Source organism: Mustelus asterias, chromosome 12 (genome assembly GCF_964213995.1).
Source record: "Mustelus asterias chromosome 12, sMusAst1.hap1.1, whole genome shotgun sequence".
Lineage (NCBI taxonomy): Eukaryota > Metazoa > Chordata > Chondrichthyes > Carcharhiniformes > Triakidae > Mustelus > Mustelus asterias.
In genome coordinates this window covers 34,534,088-34,557,778 of record NC_135812.1, presented here as the reverse complement: position 1 = coordinate 34,557,778, position 23,691 = coordinate 34,534,088, and the positions used below count along the sequence as shown (strand labels likewise).

Sequence of the window (23,691 nt, the reverse complement as noted above, 5' to 3'; positions counted from 1 at the left end):
CGAGGGAATGTAGACTGGAGGCGGCTGTTTGTGGGTAAATCCGCATCTGATATGTGGGAGTCTTTTAAAAGTCAGTTGTTAACAATTCAGGACAAGTATGTCGCTGTAAAAATGAAGTATAAAGATGGCAAGAGAGATTGTGAGCTTAGTGAAAAAGAAGAAGGAGGCATACATAAATTTGCAGAAATTGGAAATGGATAAGACTCTTGAGGAATACAAAGATAGCAAGAAGGAGCTTAAACAGGGACTGAGGGGGGCAAAAAGGGGCCATGAAATGAAATTGGCAGGCAGGATTAAGAAGAATCCCAAGGCTTTTTATGTGTATATAAGGAGGAAGAGGATAACAATGGAAAGGATAGGTCCACTCAAAGACAATGGTGGGGAATTTGTGCATGGAGCCAGATGAGGTGGGTGAGGTCCTTAACGAGTACTTTGCATCAGTATTCACAAAGGAAAAGGATGTGGTGGATGGTGAGGGCAGAAAGGAGCATATTGACATAATAGGACATGTTGAGATAAAAAGGGAGGAGGTATTGAAGATTTTGAAAAACATTAAGGCGGACAAGTCTCCAGGGACAGATCAGGTCTATCCCAGAATACTGAAAGAGGCGAGGGAAGAAATTGCTGAGGCTTTGGCCAAAATCTTTGTATCCTCTTTAGCCAAGGACGAGGTACCAGAGGATTGGAGAGTAGTTAACATTGTTCCTCTGTTTAAGAAGGACAGAAGAGACAATCTGGGAAAGTACAGGCCTGTGAGCCTTACATCAGTGGTGGGGAAATTATTGGAGAAGATTCTTAGGTACAGGATGTACTCACATCTGTAAGAAAATAGGCTTATGAGAGATAGGCAGCATGGTTTTGTGAAGTGGAGGTCGTGTCTCACAAACTTGATTGAGTTCTTTGAGGAAGTTTGCACATTCTCCTCGTGTCTGCGTGGGTTTTCTCCGGGTGCTCCGGTTTTCTCCCACTGTCCAAAGATGTGTGGGTTAGGTTGATTGGCCATGCTAAAATTGCCCCTTAGTGTCCGGAGGTGCATAGGTTAGAGAGATTAGCGGGTAAATATGTAGGGATATGGGGGTAGGGCCTGGGTGGGATTGTGGTCAGTGCAGACTCGATGGGCCAAATGGCCTCTTTCTGCACTGCAGGGTTTTTATGATTCTATGAAGTAGTATCATGAACCCGTGATGCACAGGGCAGCTTGGGTAAATGAGGAGCCTGTTCCTCTCTCCCACTCAGGTTTACGCCCGGGAGTTAGGAACTGAACCCCTTGAAATGAATAGGTGGTGGTGAGACATGAGGTAAGGTCATTTGGAATTGGAGGATAGTGATTTTAAAAAGATTTTGAGAGAGAAAGACTGAAAGAAAGAGAAATCTTTGAGCTGTTATGAGAAGGTCTGTTTAGATTTGTGCATGCATGCAGAACCTAAAGGCTTTAACCCTCTGTTGTCTAGTTCTTAATGTTGGGAGAAATTTATTTATCCAGAGAGTATGAGCCTGTGGCACTTTCTACCACAGAAAGCAGTTGAGGCCAAAACTATTCTATGCTGGATGAAGTTACTAGGCCGCAGTTGGAACCAGAAAACATACAAATTCTTTGCCATTGCACAACAGGAAAGTTTATGTTGTAACTGTGCATTTTGGAAGCTTTAATATAAGACTGGGCCTAAAGCCTATGCATGTGACTCATGACATCACCAGTGCTCTATCCCTGATTAATCCATGTCTATCCAAGTGCTAATATATTCTGTCCCTCAGTATTTTTTCCCACCACTGAGTTAGACTAACTGGCCTATAATTTCCTGATAAATCTCTACCTCGTTTAATAATGGGACTGTAACATCTCAAAGGATTGGTGACCACCAAGTTTAGTAACTAAACAAACTATTTATTGTAATAAATAAACTATGTACTGAGGGCAAGGAATACGCCAATCACTACTTCAATTCCAGCCTCAGATTGACGGGGAAAACTCACGCTCAGCCTCAGGATTTTTGCCATGTCCTGATTGGCCGATTGGGTCATGTGATCCCCTTAAAAGCACCTCACCAGTACATCCCTCCCCCCTTACCACATACCAAAACAAGTTAAACTATTTACAATAAAACAACAATAAACAACCTCACCTGTGGCCAGAGAGGATTTGAAAATTACGGCTGGTGTCTGTGATATCCCCTCCCTTGTCTCCCTCAACACCAGGGGATACATCTCACCCAGACCTGTGGATTTATCCACTTCTAACACTGCTAAACATGCCCGTACCTCTTCTCTATGTTAATTTTCTCTAATGTTTCACAGTCCTCTACCCTGACGTCTGTACCTGCATTTTCCTTTTTCCATTGTGAAGACTCACACAAAGTATTCATTGAAAACTATACCCATGTCTTCCAGGTCCACACACAGGTTACCTGTATAGTCCACAATTGGCCCCACTCTTTCCCTAATTAGTCTCTTGCTCTTTATAGATTTTAAACAATCCCTTTGGGTTTTCCTTTATTCTACTCGCCAAAGCTTTTTCATGCACTCTATGAGCTTTCCGAGCTTTCCTTTTTAAATTCCCCCCTGCATTTTTATTCTCCTCTAGGCACTCTGCTGTATTAAACAAGATTTTAAAAATCGCTTTGTAAACATTAACCTAAGGCGCAGTATGCTTTCTTTCAGAGTTAATGTTACTAAGGGTTTTTTGTTGTTTTTATCCCTAAGGAAACAAAATACATGAATCAGAACAACAAGGAACAGTACTAAAGAATTTAAGAAAGCAGAGTTTCTATTGATTGAGAATGTTTTCCTTTAAAAATCATGTGAGGTGAAGAAACTGCGTTTTGAATGTTTTACTCACCCCTCGAATCCAACAGAAAAGTTAACCCTTTCTGCTTTTTAAAAACAAATCTCCACACAGCATTTGTACTTTTGAATGTAAATTTATATATTGGATGTTATTAAATTTTTCAAGTTTTTGACAGTGTGGTTGAATACATATTAACTAGCTTATTGGGATCTTGAACAGAACCATGGTGGATTTTGTTTTTCTTCAGTAGTTAACAATGAATTCCAACATGATGTGAAAAACAAGAGATTTAAAAGAAATGAATAGAAAGATACATACACTCTCTCTCACACACAAACTCACTGGCATTCATGCACACTCACACACTCATAAACCCACACATTCACTCACCCATTCATACATTGGCACACCCTCACACATTCACTCGCAGTCACACTCACACACTCTCACATGAACAAGTTCGAGTGGATGGTTTGATGTCAATTTACATTTCCATCTAGACTGATCACTCAATTGGAGTTATAAACGCTGACCGTGTCTTGGATAAGTATATCCTTTCCCTTCTAAAAACAAACTTTTAAAAAAAAAATTACTTTCCAAAGTTTTGCTTTTGGTTTGTGTCTTGCCAGAACCAAAGTGAACCTAAGTTACAGAGGACAAAGTCAGATAACATAAATCTTCTGCAAAAATGACATTATAGCTTACTCTTGCCCCTAACATCACAGCACACAGGAAGAAAAATATGCCTTTAATTTTCACAGTAGTCCCCCTATCACTTTGTAAAGAGGAAACAGAGGCTATTTGAAAAGAATCTCTGCCAATCGTAGCAAACAGAACTCGCGACTGAAACTACAGTAAGGTTTTCTGATAAAAGCAGGGTGATTTCTGCAGCTGAATGCAGTGAGTGGAGGATAGTTACATAGTATAAATGTTGTGTGCAAAATCAATCCCAGTCACTCACAGCAGTGCTGTTTCCAGGTATGATTAACAGAGGAATTCTCCAATCATCTTCACTCCGACTGGGAAAACTGGTGTCATTACACGCACATCACAGGTATCACTCTGAGTAAAGTATTGATGGATTGAACATAACTGAGCAAATGTCAGCCTCCCCTTGTGGTACAGAGACTCACCTACTGTAAACACACAGATTGAGAATCTGACATGGAAGGTAGTGTGTCCAATTTATGGTGTTCCAGTAATTAAAATTAATTGCTGAAAATCAGGCACACTGTCCTCCTCACCTAATGTACACATCTTTCAATGCAGCAATATACTTGTAATAAATCATGTTCACCAGTTAAGGGGAGAACAATGTGCTTATTTACAGGTAAAGGCTGTATAGAGCCTTTCAGCCCCATGGCTGCAGTCAGCTCCCGAGAAGATTTTGGAACAGAAACCTGAACTCACTCCGGTGATTCTCCACCCAGCTCCCCTATTGGTTCCCAGATCATGTGACCCTTTACTCTGCAGAATGATCCTTAAAGGAACAATCATCACATTCTTCAGTTCCACCTCCTGTTAAGCTTAGGATAACTTTGTGGCCATTTTGGCCTGTTTCACGAAGTGGGCCATTCCTATCGTGTTAGCCTTTACAGTGAGTGTGGGCAGATTATTCAATGGTGGAGGTATGTTTGCAGTTCCATTCTTACCCAGTATCCTCATTATTCTCACTATTTTACAGGCTGATTTATATCCCTCCTAAATCCGGGTCATTGGATTAATTGTGTTTCCCCCTGTGGAACATCAGCAATTGTTCCTGGAGCCTTCATGGTCTGATTGCTTTTGTAACAGGTTTATTTGGAATCATGAGCTTTCGGGGCGCTGCTCCTTCATCAGGTGAATCATAGCACTCTGAAAGCTGTGATTCCAAATAAACCTGTTGGACTTTAACCTAGTGTTGTGAGACTTCTTACTGTGCTTACCCCAGTCCAACGCCAGCATTCCACATCACGATTGCTTTTGAACCACATCATTCAGGGAAAGAACCTCACTGGCTCATTCTCTGCAACTGTCCCCAACTCTGTGACATTGCTCCTTTAAACTTTATTACCAAATCAATATAAAGTGAAGGACATTCACCATAAGCCCAACAGCTCCTCGAAGGAATTAGCACAAAACACAAACTGTTCATCTCACTCTGAATATGGTGGTCCTTATTTCACATGAATTCACATTGAGTCCTTCATGAAGAGCCCAACTTGAAAATGTCACTGCGTTAAAGAACCTACTTAGCTCTGGTCTCCTTGTAAGCTTTGTTCACCAGTTCAATAGCTTCACGTACAGCTCTTTCTACGAATGGACTTCCCAGGGGCTCCTCGCTTTCTGCAACAGAAACACACAAAAACTCAGAGATGTCTTGAGAAACACCAGGTGGCTTCAACTTGAAATTGGCTTTACAATGAGGCAGATAGTGTAAATGGGGCCAAGAGATACATCAACACATTTCTGGAGATAGAAGTGGCTGAAGGATTGAGTGAGAAGGTGAATACATGGAACTGTCCCTGTTAAAGGAAATCATTTTTTCTGAAACATTTTTATCTTCACTCTTATGAACTGAGTCAAAAAATGAAATGAAGTAACTTGTGCACATCGCTCAAAAATAGTACACCTTAACCATTATAGGCAGAGAGACAGGAGAGACTGTGGGAAACAATTAAGATTAAATATAAAGTTTATAAAAATTAAGCTACACCCATCATCAGTGGTTTTAGCTTTATGCTCTTTTCTGAAGTGTCATAATTTGTAGAATTAAACACGATTCTGTCTCCCACATAACAGAGAGAGTTTTGGAGGAAGAGGTCAGACATTTTGATGACAGCTAAATCCACCAGACCCTGTTACCAACTCCACTGTGTCATCTTAGCTGTCATCCTCACTGTCAACAACTGCTCTCCCCTCTCCACTGTCAATTAAAGTTTCTCCTCTCATTATCAGTTACAGCTCCTCCTCATTCCTCTGTTAATTACAGATCCTCCTCTTTGCATTATTAATTATCACCCCCCTCCCCCTCTTCTCAGTTCCCTCTCCCCAATGACCCGCAAGTCATTGAAGCCACTGACTTGGTTTGTTTCTCCTGCTGCTGTAATTCATTGAAATTCAGTTACAGTTAATGGGATTCAGTCAATTGATCAGCAATTTTACATATCCTGTTAAACAAATCTCTGCATTTGCTTAACATTGGCTACTAAGAAGCTCTTCTGCATCATGAAAATGTTTTTTTTCTGTCTGACCATGTCTACACTCACCCTGTGTTGTGATCAATGCTGTGACAAGTAGTATAAATGGAAAGTGCGGTACTGTGCCTCTTTGTGGGGAGAGTTATCAGGAGGTCACACAACCTATCAGGCCAATCGCGGTGAGGAACGTGAATCAAGCGCGGGAAAGCAGGCTTTCTGGCAGTTAGAGTCTGGGAGTCATGGAGTTCAGAAGCATCCTTATCTCTGTTTTGTATGTTGCTATTTTCCCCCAAAACCCTATGTGATCAATGCTGTGACAAGTAGTATTAATGGAAAGTGCGGTACTGTGCCTCTTTAAGGGGAGAGTTATCAGGAGGTCACTTGAGGCAGGGGGCTGTCCTAACATGCTGAATCTCATTGGTTTGGATGAGCAACACAGGCTGTTCGGCCCTCCAAACCTGCACCAACCATGCTGCCCAACTGAACTAAAACCACATACCATTCCGGGGACCATATCCCTCTATTCCCATCCTATTCATGTATTTGTCCAGATGCCCCTTAAAAGTCACTATCATATCTGCTTCCACTACCTCCCCCCGGCAGTGAGTTCCAGGCACCCACCACCTTCTGTGTAAAACATTTGCCTCGTACATCTCCTTTAAACCTTGCCCCTCGCACCTTAAACCTATGCCCCCTAGTAATTGACTCTTGCACCCTGGGAAAAAGCTTCTGACTATCCACTTTGTCCATGCCCCTCATAATCTTGAGGACTTCTATCAGGTCGTCCCTCAGCCTCCGTCGTTCCAGTGAATACAAACCAGGTTTCTCCAACCTCTCCTCATAGTTAATGCCCTCCATACTAGGCAACATTCTGGTAAATCTTTTCTGTACCCTCTCCAAAGCCTCCACGTCCTTCTGGTAGTGTGGCGACCAGAATTGAACACTATATTCCAAGTGCGGCCTAACTAAGGTTCTATAAAGCTGCAACATGACTTGCCAATTTTTAAACTCAATGCCCCGGCCGATGAAGGCAAGCATGCCATATGCCTTCTTGACTACCTTCTCCACCTGCGTTGCCATTTTCAGTGACCTGTGTACCTGTACACCCAGATCCCTCTGCCTTTCAACACTCTTAAGGGTTCTGCCATTTACTGTATAATTCCTCTCTGCATTAGACCTTCCAAAATGTCCTTTAGAGAAGGAAATCAGTCGTCCATACCTAGTCTGGCCTACATGCGTCTCCAGACACACAGCCATTCCTCTTAAATGCCCTTAGGGATGGGCAATAAATACTGGCCCAGCCAGCCACTCCTACATCCCATGAACAAATAGAAAAAACTGCTCCACTAGGGTAAGTCAAACTTCTTTACACTGCAAACTATCACAAGAGCATTCCGCAGTGTGAAGGTTAGAATCCATAGGAATGTCACATACCATCAGCAGAAGGGACATCAGCACTTTATAAATTATTTTATGGGATTGATGAGTTGCTGGCTAGGTCAGCATTTTTTTTGCCATTCCTAATTTCTCTTGGGAAGAGAGTGGTGAGCAACCTTCTTCAACCGCTGCAGTCCCCTGTATGTAGGTACACCCACAGTGCCGTTAGGGAGGGATTTTGACTCAGCGACAGTGAAGGAACGGCGATATATTTCCAAGTCAGGATGGTGAGTGGCTTAGAGGGAAATTTCCAGGTGGTGGTGCTCCCATAAATCTGCTACCCTTATCCTTCTAGGTGCTGGAGATGGTAGGTCTGGAAGGTGCTGTTGAAGGAGGCTTGGTGAGTTGCTGTAGTGCATCTTGTAGATGGGACAAACAGCTGTGCATTAGTGGTAGAGGGTGTGGATGTTGAAAGTGGTTGATGGGGTGCCAATCAAACAGGCTGATTTATCCTAGGTGGTGTAGACATTCTTGAGTGTTGTTAGAGTTGAACTCATCTAGGCAAGTGGGAAGAATTCCATCACACTCCCGACTTGTGCCTTGTAGATGATGGACAGGTTTGAGGGAATCAGGAGGTGAGTTAGTCTCTGCAGAATTACTGGCCGATTAACTCAGATGATTAGAGCATGAAGGTCATGGGTTCAATCTCCCTATTGGCCAAGAACAATGACCTGTCTTAAAATAATCACGATTCCTGTCATGTTCAGTTGTAATTGCTTTGATCAGTAAGCTTTGTGCATAAGCAGTGGGAGAGAGCATATCCTGAGTGTGATACAGTCGGAGTGAGTGCAGTTATCTGGGAATATGGAACACAGTGAGAATTCGGTGCAGAGGGGAAGAACTGCTTTTTGCCTTTTGGGTTTTCTAGCTTTTTAAGTCTTCAGAGAATGGTCTTGCCCTGTGGCAGCAATTGAGGCTACAAACAAGGGAACTGAATGATAAGTAGTGGCTAGGGTCAGGTAAGTATTTACTATTTTTCTTGTTTGCAGTTTGTAAGGGCTATATTCTGTAGTAACAAGGAGCAAGGAAGAAGGGCTCCAGAGGAATTAACATTAGTTGATATTAAGCCTCTTCCAAAAGGTTTAATTTAAAAGGGTAAGTCATGGCCGAAGAGCTCAAAGTCATGGTGTCCCCTTCCTGCTCTCGGGGAAAGCCTCTCAGGGAAAAGCAGCAACAGCCCAATTTTTTGAACCACAGTAGATTCTGTTGCACAGGTGAGGAGTAAAATGCATGGCAATGCAATATTTATAGGGGATTCAATTGTAAGGGGAATCGATAAGTGTTTCTGTGGCCACAAATGAGATTCCAAGATATAATGTTGCCTCCCTGATGCTAGGGTCAAGGATTTCTCAGTGGGGCAACAGGGCATTCTGGATGGGGGACGGTGAACAGCCAGTGGTCATGGTACACATAAGTGCAAATGTCATCGGTACAAACGGTATAGGTGGAAAAAGGAATGAGGTCCTAAAAGCAAACTGTAGGGAGTTAGGAAGTAAGTTGATAAGTAGGACTTCAAATCTCAGGATTACTACCAGTGCCACGTGCAAATCAGAGCAGAAATAACAGGATATATTAGGTGAATAGGTGGTTGAAGAGATGGTGTGAGCAAGAGGGTTTTAGGTTCTAGGAACATTGGGACCAGTTCTGGGGGCGGTGAGACCAGTACAAACTGGATGTTTTACACCTGGGCAGGACTGGGACTGGTGTCCTTGGGGGAGTATTTTCTGGTGTGGTAGTGGGGGATCTACCAAAATGGCAGTGGAATGGGAACCTATGCAAAGAATCAGAGGAAGGTATTCAAGGACAAGAACAAAAGACAGAAAGGGGAATAAGAAAAGTGATGGACAGAGAAATCAAGGGCCAAAATCAAACTAAGAATGGGACAAGTAACGTTAAAAAGACAAACCTTAAGTCTTTGTGTCTTATTGTGCAATGCATTCACACAAATGGATGTAAATGGGAATGAGCTAATTGGGGGAACTGATGGCCGATTAATCCCCAGGACTTTATAATCTACATCCCAGAATAATTAAGGAAGTGGCCCTAGAAATAGTGGTTGTATTGGTGGTCATCTTCCAAGATTCTATAGACTCTGTGACAGTTACTACAGGTTGAAGGGTAGCTAAAGTAACCCCACTATTTAAAAAGGGGGGTAGAGAGAAAACAGGGAATTATAGACAAGTTAGCTTGACACTGGTAATGGGAAAATTCTAGAATCCATTAACAAGGATGTTATAACAGAGCACTTGGTAAACAGGGGTGGATTTGGACAGAGTCAGCATAGATTTATGAAATAGAAATCATGCTTGACAAATCTACTGGAATTCATAGAATAGAATAGAAACCCTACAGTACAGAAAGAGGCCATTCGGCCCATCGAGTCTGCACCGACCACAATCCCACCCAGGCCCAACCCCACCATATCCTACCCACTAATCCCTCTAATCTACGCATCCCAGGACACTAAGGGACAATTTTAGCATAGCCAATCAACCTAACCCGCACATCTTTGGACTGTGGGAGGAAACCGGAGCACCTGGAGGAAACCCACGCAGACAAGAGGAGAGTGTGCAAACTCCACACAGACGGTGACCCAAGCCGGGAATCGAACCCAGGTCCCTGGAGCTGTGAAGCAGCAGTGCTAACCACTGTGCTACCATGCCGCCCGTTGTGCTACCGTGCCGCCCGTTCTTCAAGGGTGTAACTAGTGGAGTTGATGAGGGCAGCCACTGGATGTGGTTTATTTAGACAAAGCTTCCAACAAAGTCCCACATAAGGGATTAGCATGTAAAATTAAAGTGCATGGGATTGGGACTGGTGTATTGAGATAGGTAAAAAGCTGGTTGGCATTCAGGAAACAAAGAGTAGGAATAACCAGATCTTTTTCCAAATGGCAGGCAATGACTAGTAGGGTACCGCAGGGATTGGTGCTAGGACCCCCACTATTCAAAATGTATATTAACAATTTAAATGAGTGAACTAAATGTAACATCTCCAAATTTGCAGATGACACAATGCTGGCTGGGAGGGTGAGCTGTGAAGAGGATGCAGAGATCCTTCAGTGTGATTTGGACAAGTTGAGTGAGGGGGCAAATGATTGGCAGATGCAGTATCATGTGGATAAACGTGAGGTTATGCACTTTGGTGGCAAAAACAGGAAGGCAGATTATTATCTGAATCACTATTGATTGAGAGAAGGGAATGTGCAATGAGACCTGGCTGTCCTTGTACACCAGTCGCTGAAAATAAACATGCAGCAGACAGTAAACAAGGCAAATGGAATGTTGGCCTTCATAGCGAGAGGATTCACGTTCAGGGGCAGAGACGTCTTGCTATAAGAGCATAAGACCATAAGACATATGGTCTTGCTGTCGTTATACAGGGTCTTGGTGAGGCCACATCTGGAATATTATGTGCAATTTAAGCCTCCTTATCTGAGGAAGGATGTTCTTGCTATAGGGGGAGTACAGTGAAGCTTTACCAGACTGAATACCAGGATGGTGGGACTGACGTATGAGGAGAGATTGAGTCAGTTAGGATTATATTCACTTGCATTTAGAAGAATGAGGGGAATCTCATTGAAACCTATAAAATTCTAACAGGACTAGTCAGAGTAGATGCAGGAAGGATGTTCTTGAGAGTGGGGGAGTCCAGAACCAGGAATCATAGTTAAGGATACAGGATAGACCATTTAGGACTGAGATGAGGAGAAATTTCTTCACCCAGAGAGTGGGTGGGCATGTGGAATTTGCTACTACAGAAAACAGTTGAGACCAATATGTTTCCAAGAAGGAGCACTTGGGGTTAAAGGGATCAAGGATATGGGGGGAAAGTGGGAACAGGCTATTGAGTTGGATGATCAACCATGATCATAATGAATGATGGAGCAGGCTCAAAGGGCTAAATGACCTACCTGGAGACTCAGGTCCAGCTGTTTCAGCCAGATTTGTACTCGGGCCTGCACTCCACTGCTTTAGCCAAGGACAGGATCCCAGAGTGGTTAGGCAAGGATGTCAAACCCCTTCCGGGTGCCCTCAACATGCCCAGGAGGTGCCATTAAGCATCACCAGCCAGGACACTCCAAGGTACGCTATGGCTCCAACTTCCCTCTGCCAGTGATCCCACCACCTCTAACAAGTCAGGCCAAGAAAGGCACACTTACTCCAGAACAGGAGACTCTTTGCAGGTCGGACCTCCCAATATAATGCATCAACAGTAATCAGTAGTGATATTATAAACTGTAGGTCCCAAGACCTTGGTCCCTGGTGCTGTGAGGCAGCAGTGCTAACCACTGTGCTGCCCTGCCGCCCGTTTGTTACCAACAATATTTATACATGTGCAAGCAATGGTTTAACAGAACTACAGTATACGTCCACTCACTTTCTGCTCCCCAGCTCCAACTGAGGTTCTTCTCTGGTCCGGGATGCGTGGGCTTGCACCGATCAGCTTGGCTTCCTGTTCTGCCTCTTCATAGGGTCTGGCCCGAGCATGTGGCTCTCAGGGATCACCCCCTTAAGGAGGCCACACTACCACAAGTACCGAGATGGAGAATTTGATAAAGACTCAAGTTTACCAGACCCTTGTTTTGAGAAAGTTTGAATAAAACCTCAAAAGTCTGGAATGGAGCCAGAAATTGGACTTAAAGGGGCAGAGGATCCAACATTTAGATCTGCAGCTGGAGTGGATTAGTCAACCACTCAAAGCTATTGAAGATTGAGGACTGCTGACAAAGTGACTGATTGGAGTTTCCACCACTGTGTAAGTTTATTCCGAGACTTGGTGATGTAGGAACCAATGGGGAATTTCACCATCTTGGGGAGCTGTAGTGAACAGAACAATTTGGCTTTCGCATTTTTAATATAGTATGTATCTAAAGTTGTCTTTATTCCTATCTTACAACATAAATATATTTGTGTTTTTTCTTTTTAATACAGTTATCTTTCTTTAATTTTCTTTTTAATCATATATGATTGTTTCATAGTTGTCTGATCAAGATTGTTGTATACATACATTGCATGGTATTGAGTCAATCATTCCTGTTTGTCCAGAGTGACACAACACCCCCTTACACCCGGAGGTGGCACAGTCATTGGGGTGGAATACTCTGGGGGGAAATTCAGCTTTACCAAAATCTTTTAAAACTTTAAAGACTCCCGTAAATTGACTTATTAGAGTCACAAGTAGGCTTACATTCACACTGCAATGAAGTTATTGTGAAAATCCCCTAGTTGTTACACTCTGGCACCTGTTCGGGTACACTGAAGGAGAATTTAGCATGGCCAATGCACCTAACCAGCACATCTTTCGGGCTGTGGGAGGAAACCGGAGCACCCAGAGGAAACCCACGCAGACACAGGTTGAACCTGCAGACTTCGCACAGACAGTGACCCAAGCCGGGAATCAAACCCACATTCCTGGCGCTGTGAGGCAGCAGTGCTAACCACTGTGCCACCCATGGCAATGATCACTCAATTCAAAAACAATGTAGCTTCATAAAGTGAGGGCTAAGTTGACAGCAACTAGAAATCCATCAGTAATTTAATCTACAATTGGTTGTGATGACCTTTCTCCATTCCTGAAAAATGACACTCCTCTGGATATGAAGAGGGAATACTGGAAACTCCAGGAGCTGAGTAGCCAAAGGACAGAGTTGAGCTCTTTTTTAAAAATTCATTTATTGGGTGGGCATCATTGATGAAGTCAGCAGTTGTTACCCATGCCTAATTGCTCTTTAGAAGGTGATGTGTGTGCCTTGTGAAATATCAATGAAAGGCTTGTTCTGGCGTTGCAGAGGGCAGTTAAGAGGTAACAATATTGCTTGTGGATTGCAGTCAAGTGTAGGCCAGGCCAGGTAAGGATAGCAGATTTCTCTCCCTAAAGGACTTGAAAGAACCAGATGTGTTTTTGAACAATCCACATGATTTTGCTCCCAGTAGTGATAGCAGCTTTAATTTATCGGATTGAAATTCCTCACCTGCCATGGTGATACTTGATCCGACATCTCCAGATCGTTAGGCCAAGCTACTCCAATGACAGGACCAATTTTCTACTATATCCCTCAGCTGAGATGATGCCCCTAGCGTGAAACAGTCACGGACTGGCTTTACACCACCCGAAAATGTTCCTGCTTTGTGCCAGCACTTGCAACACCCATTCTCAGGATATTGAGGAAGGGAGTATTTGATGATAAAGATTGCATCAAGCTGTTTTGTGGATCCTTGACAGTGATTGATTTATTGTCTTTTCCTGTGAAGGATAGAACAATCTGTCACCCATTCCTATTTGTGTAATATATATATAATTTTTCTTTATTCATTGGTGGGACATGGGCATCGCTGGCTGGCCAGCATTTATTGCCCATTTCTAGTTGCCCGAGGGCAGTTTAGAGTGAAGCACATTGCTGTGGCTCTGGAGTCACACGTTGGCCAGACCAGGTAAGAGTGGCAGATTTCCTTCCTTAAAGGACACAAGTGAACCAGATGGGTTTTTTCAACAATCGGCAATGGTTTCATGGCCATCAGTAGCTTCTTAATTCCAGATTTTTTTTATTGAATTCAAATTCCACCATCTGCCGTGGCAGGTTTTGAACCTGGGTCCCCAGAACATTAGCTGATTTTCCGGATTAATAGTCTAGTGATAACTCCACTAGGCCATCGCCTCCCCTTTTGGGCTATGTTGGGATTTGGGGTGCGTACTACTCCTTTAAGAGTGTGGATCAGATGGCCCTGGGGGAATTAGCTCCTCCCAGTGTGGGACCTGCTTGTGCAGCCTTCGATCTGACTGTGGAATGGTGCATACCTACAATAAAGAGCTCCCAGGTTTCAGGTTACCACGCCTATCTCGTGGTTCTTTAGGTACCTTAAATCATGGGCGCAAACATAACAATGATAAAGATCAGGTTTAACCAAATAGCATCAAGCTGTTTTGTGGATCATTGACAGTGAATGACTTATTGTCTTTTCATGGAAAGGGTAGAACACCCTATAACACATCCCCATGAAGTTAATTGCAGAAATACAAGTTTGCACTGCCTTGGTTCAACTTCAGTTGATCCTACGCCCACTGAAGTAAAACAAATGGAACCAGTGGAGCAAGAACTCAAGCCAGTGGGTGTTAATCTTAGAATCTTAGAAACCCTACAGCGCAGAAAGAGGCCATTCGGCCCATCGAGTCTGCACCGAACACAATCCCACCCAGGCCCTACCCCCATATACCTACATATTTACCCATTAATCCCTCTAACCTACGCATCCCAGGACACTAAAGGCAATTTGTTTAGCTTGGCCAATCAACCTAACCTGCACATCTTTGGACTGTGGGAGGAAACCGGAGCACCCGGAGGAAACCCACGCAGACACGAGGAGAATGTGCAAACTCCACACAGACAGTGACCCAAGCCGGGAATCGAACCCGGGTCCCTGGAGCTGTGAAGCAGCAGTGCTAACCACTGTGCTACCGTGCCGCCCCTAATGTTAACTAATGTTAAGTAGCAGACAGGCAGATATGGGTGACAGCTACAGCTGTCTTTCTGAAAGCCTGGGGCCCTCTTTCTAACTGGTGGGAAGCCAGCTGGTTACATAAGAACATAAGAAATAGGAGCAGGAGTAGGCCATCTAGCCCCTCAAGCCTGCTCCGCCATTCAATAAGATCATGGCTGATCTGATAGTGGGTTCAGTTCCACTTACCCGTCTACTCCCCATAACCCTTAATTCCCTTAATGGTTAAAAATCTATCTATCTGTGACTTAAACACATTTAACGAGGTAGCCTCTACTGCTTCATTGGGCAGAGAATTCCAAAGATTCACTACCCTCTGGGAGAAGAAGTTCCTCCTCAACTCTGTTCTAAATTGACTCCCCCGTATTTTGAAGCTATGCCCCCTAGTTCTTGTGTCCATTGTAAGTGGAAATAACCTCGCTGCTTCTACCCTGTCTAGCCCCTTCATTATCTTATATGTCTCTATAAGATCTCCCCTCAACCTTCTAAATTCCAATGAGTACAGACCCAGTCTACTCAATCTCTCCTCATAAGCTAACCCCCTCATCTCCAGAATCAACCTGGTGAACCTTCTCAGTACCCCCTCCAAAGCTAATATATCCTTTCTTAAATAAGGAGACCAAAATTGTACACAGTACTCTAGGTGCGGCCTCACCAGTACCCTGTACAGTTGCAGCATGACCTCCCTGCTTTTATACTCCATCCCTCTCACGATAAAGGCCAACATTCCATTTGCCTTTTTGCTTACCTGCTGCACCTGCAAACTGAGTTTTTGTGATTCATGCACAAGGACCCCCAGGTCCCTCTGCACAGTAGCATGTTATAATTTTTCACCGTTTAAATAATAGTCCATTTTACTATTATTCCTTCCAAAGTGGATAACCTCACACTTACCAACGTTATACTCCATCTGCCAGATCCTTGCCCACTCACTTAGCCTATCCAAATCTCTCTGCAGACTCTCTGTGTCCTCCACGCAATTTGCTTTCCCACTCATCTTTGTGTCATCTGCAAACTTTGTTACCCTACACTCGGTCCCCTCCTCCAGATCGTCTATGTATATGGTAAATAGTTGAGGCCCCAGCACCGATCCCCGCGGCACGCCACAAGTCACTGATTGCCAACCGGAAAAGCACCCGTTTATTCCAACTCTCTGCTTTCTATCACAACAATTAAAAGGGGGCAGCGGCCTGAAGGAGGAAGTGATTATATTTGATTTGATTTATTATTGTCACATGTATTGGGATGCAGTGAAAAGTATTGTTTCTTGTGCTATACAAGCAAAGCATACCGTTCATAGAGTACATGGGGAGAAGGAAAGGAAAGGCTGCAGGATATAGTGTTCCAGTCACAGCTGGGGTGTAGGTGAAAGAAAAGAGGGGAAATGAATGGGAAAGGCGAGGTAAGGTGACGGAAGTTAGAAAGAAAGGGAAAGGTAACAGGATAAGAACTGGGGATTGAAAGAATGAAAAGAGAGGGGGAAGGGGGGTATTGTTGGCAAGGTTAAGAAAAGCACACCAGGGAATGACAACTGGAAGTAAGCGACAGTTCAGGAAGGAGTGGTAAAACATGGTGCAAGCATAGAAAGTGATGGTGATGGCAATTTGCGTTTAGTATGTCCCAAGATGTTTCACAGAGGCGTAATCAGACAGCAAAGACAGGAACACAAAGAAAGATGGATACAAAAGCACGATTCTGCCAATGCTGGAAATTGGAGCTAGAACAGAGAATGCTGGAAATACTCAGCAGATCCAGCAGCATCTGTGGAAAGAAAAACAGAAAATGTTTCACATCGGTGGCTTTTCCTGGAAATTCAGCAGGAACATTATCAACCTGAAACAGGTTGGATTTTACAAGCTATTATATTCCCTGCACCTGCCAACCTCCCTTCAACCACACCCTGCCACTGTGTTATATTCCCTGCACTGCCACCCTCCAAAAAAGCTGGCAGTGCCATCACTCTACATTCAGTGGGACATTAGCTGCTTCAGGGAGAGGGTTCTGTCCCCACCTGGGAGGAACTTCCGCCTTGAGGAGCTCCTCGCCAATCTGTTTGGCTGACTGTGTAGTCCCAGATTCCAGTGGCCAGAGCTGGGACCCACAGCCAATTCCAAAGTAAAGGAGGTTATGGAGACGTCTCAGTAGGCTGTGGCTGGCAAGTCACAAGGGGGTTGAGGGGTGCGGGGACTGGGCTTAAGAGGCCAAGGTGGAGGAGTAAAGGGGGGAATGACCTGGGTGGGGTGGAGGGGACTATCCCCTTGTCCAGTAAAAACTGCTGGGCTACCCATCTAGGTTGGGCCTCTCCCTGCTGTAGGTAGAAGGGTGTGGTCCATCCAATGGGTGTAGGGACAGCCTTCTCCCTGAAGAGTGTATGCATTCCATGACTATTCTTTAACTGATATGGTTTTGAAGACTAGCTGTTGCCTTTGTGACTGGCAATGTGAGTAAGCACAGTAGTTTTGACTAACCTGGTGGTAAGTGTTTGGAAAGGACTCCATAAATGAGTTCCTCTGGCAACCATACTGTGAAAGAGAAGAGGATGATGGGTAATGAGTGAAGGCTATGTGGTATCAGATCTGTATTGCCTGATGGTGAATTAACGTGTATTGGCTCCTCTTGAGAAGACATTAAACTCCTTCCAGCACTGCGCCTTGGCATATGGGCTATCGGGCATTGGCCTGAAAGCTGTAGCCACCTCAGTCCTTATGGCCTGAACAATCCACTCATATGGCTTCCTGCCTTCAGTGTGGTCTTGTTGCTGTAGCTATGATTTCTGTAAAAGGTTCCCCACAGATGTATCTCGCAATTTAGTAACTCTTCTAGCTGATGCTAACATTTTTGTGGGTGGTCCAGTTTGTCAGAAAATAAATGATGGACACTTTGGGTGGGATTTTACAGCCACGCTCATCCCGAAACTGTAAAATCTCCCCCGATGTCAACAGACCTTCCCGTGCTCCGCCCCTTGCCCATTCTGATTCCTGTGGTGGGCAGGTCAGTAAAAGTCCAGCCATTTTCTGGTTTCACCCTTTTAAAGGCTGGAGCAGAACTGAATTACCCACAGTTCCAGTGGCAATAAGACTCTCCAAAGTGTCATTATTTCCCTAAACCCAACCACATAGGCCATTTCAGAGGGCAGTAGAGAGTCAGCCACATTGCTGTGGGTCTGGAGTCACATGTAGGCCAGACCAGGTAAGGATGGCAGATTTCCTTCCCTAAAGGACATTAGTGAACCAGATGGGTTTTTATGACAATTGACAATGGCGTCATGGTCACCATTAGATTTTTAATCCCAGACTTATTTTTATTGAATTCAAATTTTACCTTCTGTCATGGCCCAGGTCCCCAAAGCATTACCCTGGGTCTATTCCTGTGACAATACCACTGTGTCTTTACCATTGCAGTGGCTCGTGCCAGTTTCCCATATATAGTGGCACTCTGCCAATGTGCCATCATGTGAATCTTCAGAATCTTCAGTGCCATCATGTGAATCTTGTATTGTGCTGAGCTTTATCCTATAATTCAAATGAGCAATCCGTCACCAGCCTACACAGGCCAGTGACTAACACGCACATTATGTGCTGAAACCTTCATGACAACAAACTGTCATTTAATGATACAGTGCACTGGAGCTACAGAGCTGAGTGGTGATCTCTCAATTCCTTACACCGACATCACTAAAATCTACAGCACAAAACTCACAGCATACACGATATCCTACTGTTTAAGGCTTTGGACTTTAGTAACGCAATAAGCCGTGAATTCAAATCTCAACGTGGCAAGTTAAAGCTAGGATCAGAGAAGCACAACAGTGAAAGTTGGCATCTTGTAAATATCCAACTTGTTCAATCATGTGTTTCAGAGGAGGGAAATCCACACTAAATGTAATTACTCCCTGAGCATTCCCTAAATAGCTGACATTTAACATACTCTTGACGTACTCTGTAGCACAGTGGTTAGCACTGCTGCTTCACAGCTCCAGGGACCTGGGTTCGATTCCCGGCTTGGGTCACTGTCTGTGTGGAGTTTGCACATTCTCCTTGTGTCTGCGTGGGTTTCCTCCGGGCACTCCGGTTTCCTCCCACAGTCCAAAGATGTGTGGGTTAGGTTGATTGGCCATGCTAAAATTGCCCCTTAGTGTCCATAGGTTAGAGGGATTAGTGGGTAAATATGTAGGGATATGGGGTAGGGCCTGGGTGGGATTGTGGTCGGTGCAGACTCGATGGGCCAAATGGCCTCTTTCTGCACTGTAGGGTTTTTATGATTTCTTAATTAGGGATTATTATTAACTCCTACACTCACTGTCTCACAACATCCAAAGACAAATAAGACGCAGTTGCAGCTTTAACTCTTAACCTGTACAGTTTTGACTGTGAAATGAAGCCAGGAGGAGAATACTTCTGGAAATTGACATCCAATTGTGTTTTCACTTCCTAAAAAATTTATTTTTCACAGAAACATGTTACAAGGACAGTTCTGATAAGATCTGTTTTCAATCCAGTTAACCCACTGTTGATCCAGTCACTGTGTTCAGAATGAATTCTTTACGACTGTTTGTTCAGAATATAAATTATGGACACATTTATAAATTAGCATATGCTGAAGGATCCCTTTATATCCATGGTCACAATAAGCTCCAATCAAAATTGTGGCCAGGATTTTACAACCCCTCCTGCCCAATGGGATATTACAGTCCCTCTGAAGTAAATGGCAATTTAAATAGTCGGCCCCATGTGCCAGGGGGAGACAGGCCATTGTGGGGGGGGGGGGGGGGGGGGGGGGGAGATGTGGGGGGGGGGGGGGGGGATGGGGGGGGGGGGGGGGGGGGGATGGGGGGGGGGGGGATGGGGGATGGGGGGGGGGGGGGGGATGGGGGGGGGGGGATGGGGGGGGGGGGATGGGGGGGGGGGTAGGGGAGACGAGGGAGGGGGGGTGGTGCTGTAAAATTCTGGCGTATGAGCTGCAGGTCAAAAGCAATATTTTAAATCCAAATGTGAAATTAATATAAAGAGGAGACTTTCTTCTGTATTTCACTTCTTCCACTATTTGATACCATAACTTTGATCAGAAACCTGCAGAGATGAGCAGTTAGGGAGGAGCAAAGCTTCCATTCTAAGTGGCTCCCCAATGGGGAGGGGGTGGGGTGCAGGTTCTACAGCAGCCTGCAGCTAATACGTGTAGTGTTCTGGGTTTATTATAACTGTTTAATATGCTAATCAGATTCTGTTTAGAGCGGTGGTGCAGGGAATGAATGTTTATGGTGGTGGATGTGGCGCCAATCAAATGGGTTGCTTTGTCCTGGATGGTATCAAGCTTGAGTGTTGTTGGAGCTGGACTCATCCAGGCAAGTGGAGCATATTCCATTACACTCCTGACATTGTAGATGGTGGACAGGCTTTGGGGAATCAGGAGGTGAGTAACTCGCTGCAGGATTCCTAGCCTCTGACCTGTCATTCTTTCATTTATTACCTTGCTCTATGTTAAAAAAACTTATTTCACTCCAGGGCAATAAAAAATGTCAATTTTCCAGACCCTCTAAAATATCAATAACTGAAACGACAAGTCCTTGAAATCTCTCAACCTTGTGTAAATAAACATTGCGAACCGTGCAAAGGTCCGTTACCCTCAAGTGGGATTTTCCTGTTTTGGGGCGAGCTTAGCCGGAAACTCCTGCCCAATATATCCAGCATCACACCACTCGCCATCATACCAGAGCTTAGCAGAAACAACTTTACTGTATTTTTCCTGAAATTGATCAACTCAACAAATCATTCAGCTTTACGTAACGATTAGACAAATCACGTAGTTTGAACCGAGAATGAGGTCGACATAATTTTTCAAAGAATAAGTTCCAAAGGGACCCATGATCAATTGTAAATAACTCGAACTACTGCCTACACCATCACCAACATCCAGCCTGAAATTCACTCGGTGAAACATTTCATTTGAAGTATGGAGGAGGAGTTAATTCTATTTTAAGTTGATGAATATTTTGACAATCATTTTGATCCATTGTGTCGTTATTCTGAGACGACTAAAACCCTCGGCCATCGCTGATTTCCTTTTGTAATCAAAAATAGTCGTGAAATTCACCCAGTTTCCTCACACGACCGTGTAAACGCCATCTGAAGGAAAAAGAAAGAGATACTATATTTCTTCATAGGTAGCAATACAGGAACAATAGGCCAGAAGATGAGTCGGTAACCTTTGCAGCCCACAGGGAGAGTCCATACTGAGGTGTGGCAAGACAATAAAATCAACTGGAATGCCAAACTGGAACACCCGTTTATTGTAAATGAACAAATATCTATGTATAGGAAAGAAGTGTTGGTTATGTTTGATTTGATTTATTGTTCTCGCATGTATTGAGATACAGTGAAAAGTATTGTTTCTTATGCGCCATACAGACAAAACATCCCATACATGGGGCGGCACGGTGATACAGTGGTTAGCACTGCTGCCTCATAGCGCCAGGGCCCCAGGTTCAATTCCGGCCTCGGGTCACTGTCTGTGTGGAGTTTGCACATTCTCCCTGTGTCTGCGTGGGTTTCCTCCGGGTGCTCCGGTTTCCTCCCACAGTGTGGGTTAGGTTGCTTGGCCATGGTAAATTGACCCTAGTGTCAGGGGATTAGCAGGGTAAATATGTGGGGTTACGAGAATAGGGCCTGGGTGGGATTGTGGTCGGTGCAGACTCAGTGGGCCAAATGGCCTCCTTCTGTACTGTAGGGATTCTATAATGCATGCGTACATAGAGTACATGGGGAGAAAGAAAGGAGAGGGTGCAGAATATGGGGTTGCAGTTGCAAATGGGACGTAGTGAAAGGTCAGCTTAATATAAGGTAGGTCAACTCAAAAATCTGATGGCAGCAGGGAAGAAGCTGTTCTTGATTCGGTCGATATGCGTTTTCAGGCTTTTGTATTTTTTTCCTAACAGAAAAAGATGGAATAGAGTATGTCTGGGGTGTGTGAGGTCTTTGATTATACTGGCTGCTTTTCCAAGGCAGTGGGAAGTGCAGACAGGGTCAATGGATGGGAGGCTATGTATTATGGTAATACCTACTCAAGGGAGTGCTGGTAACCTGAGCGGAGAGCTAGGGTGGACCTAACAACAGATTTGGTTAGGTCTAAATCTAACAACAGAGGAGAAATATGACACTGGGAACTAAATGAACAAGAGGAAATTAGTTCTGGAACAATGAGGAGATAGGCCAGTTGGTATAGTGGTAGGACTTTGGTAACATAAAGCCAGAGATTTTAACTGAGTGAGTTTTTTGAAGGGGTAACCAAGAAGGTAGATAGGGTAGTGCAGTTGATGTTGTCTACATGGACTTTATCAAGGCCTTTGACAAGGTACCGCATCGTAGTTTGTTGCATAAGATTAAATCTCACGGGATCCAGGGTAAGGTAGCCAAATGGATACAAAATTGGCTTGATGGTAGAAGCCAGAGGCTGTTTGTAGAGGGTTGTTTTTCCAACTGGAGGCCTGTGACCAATGGTGTGCCTCAGGGATCAGTGCTGGGTCCACTGTTATTTGTCATTTATATTAATGATTTGGATGAGAATATAGGAGGCATGGTTAGTAAGTTTGCAGATGACACTAAGATTGGTGGCATAGTGGACAATGAAGAAGGTTATCCAGGATTGCAACGGGATCTTGATCAATTGGGCCAGTGGGCTGACGAATGGCAGATGGAATTTAATTTAGATAAATGCGAGGTGATGCATTTTGGTAGATTGAACCAGGGCAGGACTTATTCAGTTAATGGTAGGGCGATGGGGAGAGTTACAGAACAAAGAGATCTAAGGGTACATGTTCATAGCTCATTGAAAGTGGAGTCACAGGTGGACAGAGTGGTGAAGAAGGCATTCGGCATGCTTGGTTTCATTGGTCAGAACATTGAATACAGGAGTTGGGATGTCTTGTTGAAGTTGTACAAGACTCTGGCAAGGCCACACTTGGAACACTGTGTGCAATTCTGGTCACCCTGTCATAGAAAGGACATTATTGAACTAGAAAGAATGCAGAAAAAATTTACTACAATGCTACCGGGACTTGATGGCTTGTGTTATAAGGAGAGGTTGGATAGACTGGGACTTTTTTCTCTGGAGTGTAGAAGGCTGAGGGGTGATCTTATAAAGGTCTATAAAATAATGAGGGGCATAGATCAACCCAAAGGAAGGGAAGTCTAAAACTAGAGGGCAGAGAGGGGAGAGATACAAAAGTGTCCAGAGGGGCAATTTTTTCACACAGAGGATGGTGAGTGTCTGGAACAAGCTGCCAGAGGCAGTAGTAGAGGCAGGTACAATTTTGTCTTTTAGAAAGCATTTATACAGTTACATAGGTAAGATGGATATAGAGGAATATGGGCCAAATGCGGGCAATTGGGAATTAATTGGGAGTTGGCAATTGGCAATTAGGCGTTTAAAGAAAAGGGGCGGCATGGACAAGTTGGGCCGAAGGGCCTGTTTCCATGCTGTAAACATCTATGACTGTATGATATTGTTACCTAGAAATCAAGAGTTTAGTTTGGGAATGGTTGAAAGAGGGCAATGTTTTTTTGTCACATTCCATTTGTACATTGACAACACCATCTCTCCCTCAGCACCACCCTTCGCGATCCTTGTACTATCACAACAATTAAACTACTTGTCTGACATTTAGTAATGGATGAGCAGGAGTTTCCTGTCAATAAGTATTATGAATACTAAAGGCGTTTTATTCAGTCCCCACCACAAACCCTGCTCCCTAACCACTGATTTCTCACTCAACATGGCAGCGGTCCAAGGCTGAACCTGA

At 44.1% G+C, this 23,691-nt stretch overlaps 1 pseudogene; it reads right to left on the bottom strand.

Annotated features, from left to right (window-relative positions):
* LOC144501885 (eosinophil peroxidase-like) overlaps window positions 1–23,691 on the bottom strand; it is a 133,646-nt pseudogene that overhangs the window by 39,460 nt on the left and 70,495 nt on the right.